At 42.0% G+C, this 13,680-nt stretch overlaps 1 long non-coding RNA gene across 1 annotated transcript; it reads right to left on the bottom strand.

The window, feature by feature from the left end:
• Positions 1-235: 235 nt before the first annotated feature.
• Positions 236-610, bottom strand: LOC122040214. The gene is made up of 3 exons (XR_006128553.1): positions 524-610; positions 348-450; positions 236-274 (listed from the first exon to the last, which is right to left on the bottom strand). It is a non-coding gene; the product is annotated as an uncharacterized LOC122040214 (long non-coding RNA).
• Between the last annotated feature and the right edge of the window lie 13,070 nt (positions 611-13,680).

The following is a 13,680-nucleotide window of genomic DNA, read 5'->3' as shown; positions in this document are numbered from 1 at the left end:
TTCGTCCTAGTTGATCTACTAAGATTACCCCAAAGAAGTCATCTGATATGATTCCCATGCTATGAGCATAAGGTATTTTAGAATTGGTATCGACTTTTCCACCCGTGGATGGATTGCCAATCAAGTAACCCTGAAAGCCAAGGCTTTTTCTTTCATATAAACTATGACATAATTTAAAGATCAAAATTAGATTCTTTCCCTTTATTGCCAGTGGCCCATCAATTCAAGCAATTTACCTGGAGGTTAAGTAATGGCTCTTTCCCTTCATCAATACCTGAATTACAGTAAATGAAAATGGCATGTAAATTAACACCCTCATCAATAGTTTACATTAAAAGTAGAGTTACCATCCAATATTCTTTTGGCCACCATAGGTACAATTTTTCCAGCATATGAATCCCCAGCAATGTAGAGGGGATTGGAGATGAACTGTGGGTGCTCAACAAGCCACTGCAAAAGTGAAAGATTACATATTTAAGGCACTTACAGTAATTACATCAGGAATATATATGATCTTTCCCACCTGTAAAAGAAACTTAGAAGCCTGTTCGGACCAAATAGTATCGTTGGCATCATACCCTTCATATTTTCTTGAGTATGAGAATCCAGAACCCAACGGGGAATCTACAAAGATAATGTTGGCTACCTGCACGAATGTTTTCACGCAGACAGGACAAAAGCATGTATCATATTGCTTCCTCAATTACTGATCAAGAAGAAGAAGTTACCTTGGTCCAGGAATAAGGATGGTAGACCAAGCTTCCCTTATATGGTCCAGGAAACTTAAAGATATGGTCCAGGACTATTACATCTCATCATCTCAAGCAAACTTAGCATAGTCAGATATGAACCAGACTGAGTTAGGAGAACATCTTTCAAACTTGTATGACAGCAAGCTAACCAAGGAAACTTCAAAAAGACCGATATGCATCTTGCAATCTTCTATAATTTCCACCCTACAAAGGTGGACTAAGACATGAGTCACAATCTTTATTAGTCTACATGATGAAATCTAATTGCTTGTAACTTCACCCAGATAGTATTTGTAACCAAGTCCAACTGGATATAACTTGCAAATTCAAATTCTCAGTCCTCATCCAGTTCTAAGCGCATTTCTTCATCAAGATGAATAACTAAGTTGTAGGTTTGCATACTCACTTTGCCTTTTGAGATCACTTGCCTACTAGAAAAGTCTGCTATGCAATGTGCACAGGTCAAGATCGTCCCATCAGGATCAATGATAGTGCCAGACCCTATACCCATTATAGGCATAGGACCATATACATCTGAAAAGAAGTATTGGAAAAAGCTCATCGTTCAAACGAATACACCTAAAAAAAATCCACATATTGAGGAAATCTGAAGACACAATAAAGTCCTTTCACCTTCAGTAAGACATATATTCACCACGGCAGGACCAGCTGCCGCGGCCACTTTGACAATAGAGTTCCTTTTGAGGCATCCACTGCAGCATGCCACGTCCTTACTTGAATCCGGAGGTGGAAGAGGGCACGCGGTTGGAAAATGCCGTGCAAAAAACTCTACGAATCATATTAAAAGATTATGCAACTCCAAATCGATGAAAGAAAACTTTAAGGGCGATAGGTTAGGTTTAAACCTGGAGAAAAGACTGAGAATGGAAGCGTGAAATCTTGCGAGAAAATCGACGAAGTCGAAGACAGAAATTTCCGAAACGGATCGCATATCGAAATGGCAACATCTTTTACGAAGGGGAGCACATGCGTGAGAAAGAAGAGAAAATATTGAGAAAGGAGGTGAAGGGAAAAGGAAGAAAAGAGGGTTACTTGTGGGGAGGGAGGGGCCGTCGGAGGAACCGAGAGTGAAGGCAGTGAGAGCGAGGAAGCCAGTGGCGACGCCACGGCGGGGATGCTGCAACAGGAGACGCCGAAACATGATTCACCACCGCCGATCGTAGACCAAGCTTCCCTTGGTCATGTAGGGAAGGGGGCCTTGGAATCCAGGTAAATAGGTGACCACAGAAGATGAGAGAGCAGAGGAAAAGAAGCAGAGAAAGATCAGTGAGACAATCAGGAGAGGGATTTCCATCTTCCTCCTCCTCCTTCCTTCTTCTTCCTTCTTGTGTTGGAACTGGCTGAAAGTCGAGGCGACGAGGAGGAGGCGGTGAAGATGGCTGAAAGTAGAGGCTGTGAGGAGGAGGTGGCGAGGCCGAAAGTTGAGGCGACGAAGAGGGCGGCGAGGAAGGAGGCAGCGAAGAGGGAGGCAGCGAAGAGGGCGGTGAGGAGGGAGGCGGCGAAGAGGGTGGTGAGGAAGGAGGCGACGAAGAGGGCGGTGAGGAGGAGGCGGCGAAGAGTAGGGTTTTGGGAAAGAGACAGAAAAAAAACAAAGCGTAAAACAGACAAATGACGAAGGAGAAAAAGTGGCGAAAGAAAAAACAATCGCATTCAACAACACTTAATAGACAACGATTTTTAAAAACTGTTGTCGTAATCCCAAAAAAGTGCACATAGACAACAGTTTTAAAAAACTGTTGTCGTTCCCTTTAAAAACCGTTGTCGTATCATCAAAAAAACATAAATTGACAACAGTTTTTAAAAACCGTTGTCATAGGCCAAAAAAATTACTAAAAGACAACAGTTTTTGTTAAAACCGTTGTTAAAAGATAAAAAGACAACGGTTTGGTATAAAACCGTTGTCGTTTGAGTGTTGTTGAATGACATTTTTCTTGTAGTGTGCTAATCTACGTTAGAAGAAAGAGAAGGGTTTTTCTATTTTATCTTATGCAGGTTTTTCTATAATTAACAATGTAGTTGCAATTTTCTCTTTTATCTCAATGTTGATCATGCATGAAGATGGTCTATCCTAAGGTACTCGATGCTCTCTTTTGAGAATACATTGGTGTATCTATCCAAATGCTACTTCTACTTTAATTTCGTGGTAACTGTGCTTTGGGATCACTTTCTAAGGGAGGCTTTGTCACAATGCCCCCGTTATTTCATGAGATCAAATCGGAGTAGACCATTTACACTCTGTGATAGCTAATAGTGCCCTTGAAAGAGTTTAGAATACTTTTGTGAATAAAGCCTCAACTCTAGTTATTATAGGTTTGAGATCGGAGTTGACTGTTAGGTCCTTCTGTTAGCTAGAGCCCTAGAGCCAATCATTTGATGATTGTATTTTGGACTTATTGTGTCATATTCTATATAAATAAAGGCATTTGGTTTTTGGTTATTATACTTACTTGTATTGGTGCCAAATAAACTAAGTATAATAACGTCCTTGAGTAGACGGTTCTCACCTATATCAATCGGTTAGTTGAACCGATAGTGAGATGATATAGGGAACACTACTCTTAATCATTCCTAGTCGAGTATTAACATTCAGGGACAATGTTAATGCAATAAGACTAGCATGTAGGTCAACTCGATGACTTGATCTCACAAGTCATGGATATAGAGATATCAAGTTGACACATGTGTATACATTAAAGAATGTATACTGAATGACCCGCCATGAGAAAGTATCATGGATCGTTATATGAGTGTCATATACTTTCTCATGTGGCTATTAGTATGACTACTAGTCCTTAGACCTGAAGTCACCATGGTTCCCTACATAAGGAGTTATGTACTTTGGTTTCGTCAAACGTCACCCGTAACTGGGTGGACCATAAAGGCGATTACTGAGTATGTAACAAATTATGCGGAGGGATGTGAGTGATGTAGATGGGATCTATCCCTCCTATATGATGGGAGAGACATCGGTATTCTTGATAGAGTGAGACCACGAAGTGCATGGCCATGCCCAAATGAGTCAATATAGGATATTGAGCTCATTTGATTGAGTGAGTCTACTTGGAGTTCAAGATTTAGATTGATTAGAGGATGACACGGTCTATGCCTCACATTGATCAATCTAGATGTCTAGGATAGAAGGACACTTGTCATATATTGTGAGGAGTCACAATTAGTAGTTACAAGGTGATGTTGGATCTCAACATTCTTGTAACTTGGGTAGTAATGATGTATTGCTAGATACCGCTCATTACTTATGTTTCTAAATGAGTTTAGGGGCATTGCCAACGTTACAAGAACCTATTGGGTCACACACAAAGAACAAGTGGATGGAGATTAGGTTCATATGATGAACCAAGAGGATTAGATTCATTTGATGAATCAAATTGGATTAAGAGTAATCCTAATTGGGCTAATTAAGTTGGACTCAAGTTGATTCATGTGTTCAATGAGTCTAATTTAGATTATGACTCATTGAATCAATTTAATTAAATGAATTAGATTCATTATATTAAATTGGCTTGAATTAAATGGTTGGATTAGATCAACCATGAGAGAGATTAAGTCAAGTTTGACTTGACTTGAGAGGAAGATGAAGAGTCAAGTTTGACTTGACTTTATGTCACCTCATTGGTGAGTTGGCATTAAGTGGACCAATGATGATGCTCCACATCATCATGGTTACTTAAGTGAAGTGCCACCTCATGGGAGTTACCAAGAGTTGTGACTCTTGGTATCCCATGGAGGTTACAAACCACTTAATTAGATGAAAAGAGTTTCATTTTACAAGTGTAACTCTTATTCAAGTGATCTTCCTCCTCCTAAGCTCTCTTCTTGCTCCTTCTCTTCTTTTGGTCGTGGGTTTCAAGCAAGAGAGAAGAAAGGAGAGTGAATCTAATCCAAGAAGAAAGGTTAGTGAAAGTCACATAGAGATTTTAGAGGAGTGTGTTCTCTTCTTTTCCTTTCTTCTTCTTCCAATCCTACCCGAGAGCCCTAGAGAGTGCTAGCACACTTGTGGTGCTCTCTTCTCCATCCTTGAGTGTTAGAGAACACTTCTTGTTCGTGTGGATATCACTAGAGAGTTGTCTACGTTGACAACTTCGAGATCCGGCGTACCGTTGGACGAGCGGGATTTGCGAGGGCACGCTTCAAAGGTATAAAATGTTTTTCCTTTGTAGATCTACTGTAGATCATAGTTTAAAACTCGTACTCGTATTTTTGAAATCTATCCTTCGCACGAGATCCAGTGGCATGGGTGATTCGGGGTTTTCACGACGCGAAAAGCGGTTTTCGCGGCCCGAAAATCCCAACAGTGGTATCAGAGCCACGTGCGAAGCTTGTACGAGTTTAGTTTTTGTTTTTATGACAAAAATTCAGTTCTGTGATATTCTGTAATTTTATGATTTTTAGAGTTTTTATGGGTATTTTTCTCGTAGAAGCGAAGCACAAGTGTTTCGGCACTTGTTGGCTTCGACTACCGAGAAGAATTTTTCAAAACGGCAATGTTTCGCCCCAAAAATTTTTGGGACAGCGGGCTAAGGCGCTCTTGGATCGCTTAGGAGCAACTCGCGATGGTTAGATCGCGGGTAGGGGTACTGCCCCTTGTTAGGATCTTAGATGGCTAGAGGGGGGGGGGGTGAATAGCCTCTTAAAAACTTAAACATAAATTTCTACAAAGAAACTTGTTAGCACAGCGGAATTAGGAAACTAAAACAAGGAGGAAACAAGCACACTAACACAAGGATTTACGAGGTTCGGGGATAACTTGCCCCTACTCCTCGGCGTGTCCGTAAGGTGGACGACCCCTCGATCTTCGGTAGATCGCACCCCGGAAAAATTCCGGCTAAAGATCCTCCTTCTCGGTGGAGTAACCTCTCCACAAAGTCTCAAGAAATATATATGTTAAAGCACAAGACTTACAAAGCTCGGTGGCAAAGAAGAATGAACTAACGCTTACAACTACGCGAGGATCAGTGGAAACAGAGAACTCACAGACAGCAGTTTCTCACCCGAGAGCTCAAGAACTTAGCACACTTCAACGATCAACAGAACGTTTTTTTCACTTTCTTGCTTTCTTGTTCTTTCCTCTCGCTTTTTACTGCTTCTTAAGCCCCTGTCCTCTGCTGTCATGGATCGTGGTCAATCTGCATAGAATCATCGCTACAGCCAATCCCTCTTCCTCCTTACCTGGTTCTCTGAACTCACACCAATGAAATCACAGTCTTCACTGGTGTCTTCTGAGCTTGAACCAATCACCAGGAGTCAAGAGGATCGCAGCCAGATCACACCAGTAGCCATTGATGCTTCAAATGCACCATGCACCGCGAATCACAGCAGAAAGGTCATTTGTCGTATTCCTCTTATGGACTTAATTTGAAATTAGGCTTGGAATGATACCTGTGATCCTACAAACTCAAAAGCTAACAGCACAGTGGGTTATATCTTATATCACATGAATCAGGCAGATCAAATGCAGAGGAGGAATCGCAGAAACAGTGAACTGATTGTGTGTGGATCGGTCACCAGACCGATCCATGGACCGATCAGGACATATCCTGATCGGTCCGAAGCTTGTCTGATCGGTCGTGGAGACCGATCAGGCTGCAGGTGGATCGGTATCCACGACCGATCCTTGCCTTCTTCTCTTCGCAATACCATCTCCTGATCGGTCTGAAGACCGATCAGATTGCACTCAGTGTGCTACTGAGTGTTTCCTGATCGGTCTACAGACTGATCAGATTGCACTCAGTGTGCTACTGAGTGTTTCCTGATCGGTCTACAGACCGATCAGATTACAATCAGTGTGCTACTAAGTGATCCATGGAAACTTAGTTTCACTGGATCGGTCTGCCGACCGATCCACTGTCTTATGTGTCACTGGATCGGTCTGCCGACCGATCCAATGTACCATGGAATGCCCACTTAGGTCCCTTTCTGACCTAATCCGGAGAACAAACTACCGAGCCCTCTCCGACTTCGGGTCCCGAGACCGAACTGGACCCTCTCCTCCTGAGCAACCTAGATCCTCAGACTGAGCTAATAAATCTGAGCTCCATCAGGTCCAGAGAACGAGCTACCGAGCCCTCTCCGACCTAGTCAGGTCCAGAGAACGAGTTACCGAGCCCTCTCTGACCTAGTCCGGAGAACGAGCTACCGAGCCCTCTCCGACTTCGTCAGGTCCAGAAAACGAGCTACCGAGCCCTCTCTGACCTAGTCCGGAGAACGAGCTACCGAGCCCTCTCCGACTTCGCGTGCCAAGTTTCCAACTTGGACTTTTCCCTTCCACTTGATCAACCTTGATCATTAATCAAACCGAGTTTAATTAATATCTGATACAAACTTAAATCCGTGTCAACATCAAAACAACAGCCAGGTCAGACTGTATCAACAATCTCCCCCTTTTTGTTGTTTGACAACACGATTTAACTTTAGATCAGAAATGTTCTTATTTTCATAATTTTAGGGGAATCAAGATCCTCCCCCTAAGATGAATACACCACTAAGTCAATAACGGGAATCAAGATTCTTCCCGTTATCTTTTCCCTTAAAATCAAGCCTTCATACATCTCTAAACTTAGGTATCCTCTCCCCCTTTGTCAAACACCGAAAAGGTGCAAATGAGGTGACAAAACTTCAAAAGGCTCCCCCTTAACCCATACTGTCTTTTTCTTAATGCACCTAGAGTTCCCTCTAAGTGTATTATATGACAGTAAGAAAGAGATAAGATACAATCAAATCATGGCATAGGAACAACATATTAATATGAACTGAAGCATAAGGAAAAACAAGAAATAGACAAATGAATAGCAAAAACATATGAGTAGCATAAGTATCAAGGTCAGATAAAGATATCCAATAAATAGCATCCAAAACACAGACAGGCAAAGTGACACACAGAATGTATCAATCAATATCCTCAACAGGAGGAACCTCATCATCATCTGCGGGAGGCACGTAACCCTGAGGCGGCATGCTGGAGCTCGAAGGTGGATGACCTGAGAAATGCTGCGGAGGTGGGTAGTTGGCCATCCAGCCCAGAAGCAGCTGCGTAAGTCATCGTAGCGCTGGTCGATCCGAACACGCAGTCCATGGAGCTCAGCGGATAGCAGCTCATCGTGCTGATCGAAGCTGCTCTCTAGCTCAGCGATCTGCCAGCGCAGATCAGGATCGGCCTCATCAGCAGCAGGAGGAGGAGCAGCAACCTGTCGAGGAAGTGCTCGTGGTAACTCTCCCAGACCTCTCCCATCCTTCCACCGAACAGTCCCATTCTGTCCCAAGATACCGGACTTGGAAAATGCCCGTTTCCCAAGTCGGCAATCCTGTCTGACCATCTTCACTATCCTACCCTTAGACACATCTATCAGAAGGGTCTCGAGCCAATCTGTAATTATATGCCCATAAGGCATATAAATAGTGGAGCTGCTAGGCTGAAAATATGAGATGATCGAAGAATAGATGCTCGACATGATATCAAAATCGAGACGCCGACGCAACCCATAAAGCATCAAACAATGATAGGGTCAGATCTTTGCTAGAGGTTTGGATGTGATTAGAAGAAGACAGTTTGTGACTATCTTAAAGAGAATATAGTCAGGAGGAGATAGTCTCAGAGCCGCAAAAGTAGGAAACTCGACATCCAACTCATCCAGTCCATCTGGTCTAGGATGACCGAAGAAGTACTCATAGATGGAATCAGGTGAGACATCAAATGGAGAAGGTAAAGGATAGGGTAAATCAGGATAAATGGAAAAAGGATCTCCTGAACACATTCGGCAACCTAGATACCCAAAGAATTCTACGATGGAGAAATCGATAGTTCTTTTAGCAACTCTGGTCCTATAAGCACCATCACTGGCCTGATGAAGATTGTTGTAGAATTCAGATACTAGGTCATAGTTGATGTCCCTTTCTAGGTAGACTAACGAGTCAAGTTTATAATAAGCCAGGGTTTCGGATACAGAGGGACAAAACTCATCCATGTACTTTCAATCCACAGATCGACATGGGAGTAGCTTGAATGTCCTCTGTTGAAACGCTTGTTCAAACTGTCGGTTCGGGAATCTTGAAGAAGAGGAAGGTTGAGGTCGGGAGGGTGCTTGGGACTTGGATTTCTCAGCAGATGACTTAGATGTACCCTCACCGGCTGATTTCTTCCTAAATAGGTCAAAAATGGGACATGGTCGGGGCAAATGGGAGTCCACGGGAGTCACAGAGTCGAGAACCGAGACAACACACAGAGATACACTATGAAAAGAAGCTAAAATGCCAAAAATGAACAGATTTTGGGGAGAAAGGAAGTTACCTGGGCGCCATTTGAGGCTTTCGGAGAAGATGGAGAGAAGAGTCGGGACTGAGGAGTGGTTCGGCTAGGGTTTTCGGCGTGAAATGAGAGGACAAAGGATTGGGGGAAGTTAAAGGGGGTGATCAGATCATAAGATCGGACGGCTGTCCGATCAGAGGTGGATGCGTGCCAGAGCGTCTGATCGGTCGTGGAGACCGATCAGGGAACCTCCTGATCGGTCCCCGGACCGATCAGAGGTGGATCAGAGGTCGCGTGCCAGAGCCTCCTGATCGGTCGTGGAGACCGATCAGGAAACCTCCTGATCGGTCCCCGGACCGATCAGATATCGAACAGAGAGGTGGAACTCTCCTGAACGGTCGTAGAGACCGATCAGATACCATCCTGATTGGTCCCTGGATCGATCAGTGTCTGATAATCAGTGATTTCAGTCTCTGAAATTCGTATCGAAAGCTCTTAAACTTGGTTCAACAACTTCCAAGTTCAGAACCTAGGATCTGCAAAGCTCACAGATTATATTCAGTGATGCCAATGAATATTTCCTAATGATGAGCTCTAATGATTTGGAATTATTTAGGGCTCGAAAGTTTCAGACACTTCATAACAAATGTGTTGAATCTCAAAGTTTCAAAACCAGAGAAGTTTGTTTTGTTTGTTTGCTGAAACTATGATCTATAGTGAACCAAGGTAATAAATCTGACTCAGGCTATCGGTTCAAAATATATCCTTGCTATGAGTAGTTACAAGTTTGTCAAAATATGTCAAAATTTCTTCACCAACTTATCCTATTTTCAATCAAAATCAGGAAGGTATCAATCAAGGGTATCAATCAACACATCAACAAGGTTAGAAGATTTCTAGACACAGGTCCAACCAAGATTCCTTGGTTGGAATATATGAGTAAGATCTAGGAGCCAAATACACATGAATTATGTAATGGCCTTCCCCATACTCAATTTATGTCTCTTCAACCTAATTATTCAAGGGATGCATGATACATTTTGAATAATTTGGTTGATCCTAGCATCTCACCCCATATTTAGCAAACAAAAATAATTTGTTAAACCTTATAGTTTGTGTGAGATGTCCCCAAGTTGCCCAAATTAATTTCCCAATTTCTCTTGTAGTTTTAGTTGTCCTTATTGATCATGATGAAATCCTAATGGCCTATTGAGCCAAACACATCCCCAATTCTCTCCTTAAATGACTAAATTCATTTTCCGGAAGGGGTTTGGTGAAAATGTCGGCTAAGTTTGACTTTGACTCGACATATGTGAGTGCAATGTCTCCCCTAGCTACGTGATCTCGAATGAAGTGATGACGCACTTCAATGTGTTTGGTCCTTGAATGATGGACTGGATTTTTCGTTAGGTTTATTGTGCTAATGTTGTCACACAACACTTGCACTCCTTTATATGAAAGTCCATAATCTTCTAGAGTGTGAATCATCCACAACAATTGTGATACACTCTCTCCCATGGCAATGTATTCAGCCTCGGTCGTGGAGAGAGCAACACAATGTTGCTTCCGACTTGACCAACTAATCAACGATGAACCTAAAAATTGGCAACCCCCACTAGTGCTTTTCCGATCCAATTTGCATCCAGCATAATCGGAATCGGTATAGCCTATCAAATAAAAAGACTCCGTACGAGGGTATCAAAGACCTACTCTAATTGTGCCTTTAAGGTATCTCAGAATTCTCTTAACTGCAGTTAAATGAGATTCCTTGGCACAAACTTGATATCTAGCGCACATGCCCACAGCAAAAAGTATGTCCGGTTGACTAGCTGTGAGATATAGAAGACTACTGATCATGCTTCTGTATTGCGTTAGATCAACTGGTTTCCCACTCTCATCATTGTCAAGACGAGTGTTTGTCGCCATTGGAGTGGATACTTCCTTAGAGTCACTCATTTTGAATTTTTTGAGCATCTCTTGAGTGTATTTCATCTGATGGACATAAATTCCATCTCGAGTTTGTTTGATTTCAAGTCCAAGGTGTTGGATCGAGACGCGCTAGAGGGGGGGGTGAATAGAGCTCGCGGCTATTTCGTTCGATTATCGGAATCGTAAAACGTTCGTAGAGTAATTAAAGCAGCGGAATAAAGGAAACAAACACAAGAACAGAGACGCGGTCGTTTACTTCGTTCGGAGCCTAAGGCGACTCCTACTCGAAGGCCCGCGATCCTTGATCACTTCCGGTGGGCAACAACTATAAGCTCGATAAACGATTACAAGTTGAAGTACAATAAACGACAGTAAATAATTATACCAACGACAAAGAAATGAAGATTCGGAGCTCCTGGTCGTCGGGCACAAGTAGCAGCACTTCGGAACGTCGTTTGGAGCAGCACGTAGCACTTGAATCACTTGGAAGAAGATGTTTGAAGCTGCTGGTCGAGACCCCTTATAAAGGGGGTTCAAGGCGCCTTATACTGTTCATTAAGGTGCCTTGAACGAGCCGAGTCACCCGCGTGGATCAGCACTGACCTGGTCGAACTCTATCTGGTTCAAGGCGCCTTCAGCCTATCCAAGGCGCCTTCAACCTCCGGTCCAAGGCGCCTTGAACTCCATTCAAGGCGCCTCCAGTCTGCTGGCTCGCACCCGAGGCGCCTCCAAGCTCCATGGAGGCGCCTCGGACACTGTTCATCCGAGTTCTTCTTTGTGTTTTTGGTACCTGCAAGTATGTTAATCCAAAAATACCTGCAACACAAAGTTAACACAAAATAATAGTATGAATATGAAATTATGACAGTCTCCGGACTGTCCGGGTCTGACTTCGGATTTCCAGCCGGAAACCCTAGGTCGACCCGACGCCTACTGTTCCCTCTACGGGGAACGCGTCCTCACCTACTCCACTCAGGATCCTCCAGATCGACTGGACTTTTGCTCGGCACTCGATGCTCCCGGACTTTCTGCTGAACATCCGCTTCACCGGCCAGTTCAGACTTTCACCTGGTTCGCGACACCAGGACTTTCCACCTAGGGTTACCACCCCCTAGGACTTTTGCCTGAAGCCATCGACCTGCCAAGGCTTTCCGCATAGGGTTACCACCCCCTATGACCTAGGGTTACCACCCCCTAGGGTTTTACCTTGCCTAACCGCAGTTAGGACTTTCCTGAAGCACTCAGCAAAAGCTGTCAAAAAACAAAGCACCTTAACTTTGAATCCTTTGCCATTATCAAAACTTAGGTTCGATCGTCGGATGCTTCCTGCACCAATAATCTCCCCCTTTTTGATTATAGCAATACGTAATTCAAAGTTAAGAAAAAAACAACATATGCATAAAGTAAACCAAGCTTAAGTAAATAAACTTCAAATGCAATAACAGTTAAGCTGGAAACTTTTAACTTGGTAATATTAGACTCCCCCTTAATAAAAGCCCTCCTTTTATTAATTACTTTGAGTTTTCTTTTAACTTTAATTTACCCACTCTCCCCCTTTGCCATATATCAAAAATAAACCAGTTTGAAAGTAGATTTGTATTTTTCTAAAGGAAAATTTTCAAAGAGGGATAACAATAAATTTTCTTCTTCGATTGCCAAATTTTGAAAATACTTAGCTATATATTTAGCTTCGAAATGATTTGTATTGAGAAAATATTTTGCCAAATAGCTAAGTTTAGAGTACAATCTAACTAAGTCTAGTTAAAATAGTCTTAAAATTAACTAAGTTTGAAAATATGAGTATTTGAATTTTCAATAAAGGGATTTGCTTAGAAGTTATAAGATCACTTGAAAACTTTAAAACGTTATAAAAAGTTGACTAGTTTTGAAAATATTTGAATACTCAATTACATGGACAAGTTTTGAAAAACTGTAATGAAGTTTTGAATATGCATTTTGAAGAAACTTTGATATTAAAAAATAGTTTTAGGACACAGGGAGTAGCAGTAGTTTGTTTGCTAGTCCAAGCATGAGTCAAATTAAATTATTGAGTTTAATTTGATTAAGTATCAGAGCCTTAAAATAATCTGGTAAAGTAATTTGATTAGAACCTTAAAAGAAATTGAAACACACTTTTCCCAATTGTCTAACCTTTAGCTACTTGCTGATTGCCTAGAGGGCAGTGGCTTTCACATGGTTAGTCAAGTTGAGTTATTTTGATCCAGGTAGATTTGACTAGAGCTGGAGAACTTAACTTGATTAATATTTATTGCATATTTAACGCCCAGACTCATATTGATGCACAGATATAAGCATTCTTGAGTCCAGGCAATACCCTATGCATCTCACGCCTTTCTAAGTTTTTCAAAACACAAACAAGGTATACCTAGGTGATTGTGAGATGCTCTGACTTTAATCTAGGGGTACATGATATCTAGGGGAAAGCCTAAGCTAAATCCAGAATTTTTGAAAATTCTAAGAAATTGGAATTTTGAAATAAGTATTTTCCTAGAAATTTTTAAAAGCAAATCATAACCAATTTTTTTTAAAAAAACATTGTCTATTCTACCCAACACATTCCTATTTGTCTTCTAAGTGAGCTGAACTCAAGTTCAGGTAAGGGTTTTGTGAAGATGTCAGCTAGATTTGATTTTGACTCAACATAGTTGAGTATAATATCACCCTTAGCTACATGATCCCTTACAAAATGGTGCTTCA

Source organism: Zingiber officinale, chromosome 2A (assembly GCF_018446385.1).
Source record: "Zingiber officinale cultivar Zhangliang chromosome 2A, Zo_v1.1, whole genome shotgun sequence".
Classification (NCBI taxonomy): Eukaryota; Viridiplantae; Streptophyta; class Magnoliopsida; order Zingiberales; family Zingiberaceae; genus Zingiber; species Zingiber officinale.
The sequence above is the reverse complement of the archived record's forward strand: the minus strand, read 5'-3'. Positions and strand labels throughout refer to the sequence as shown.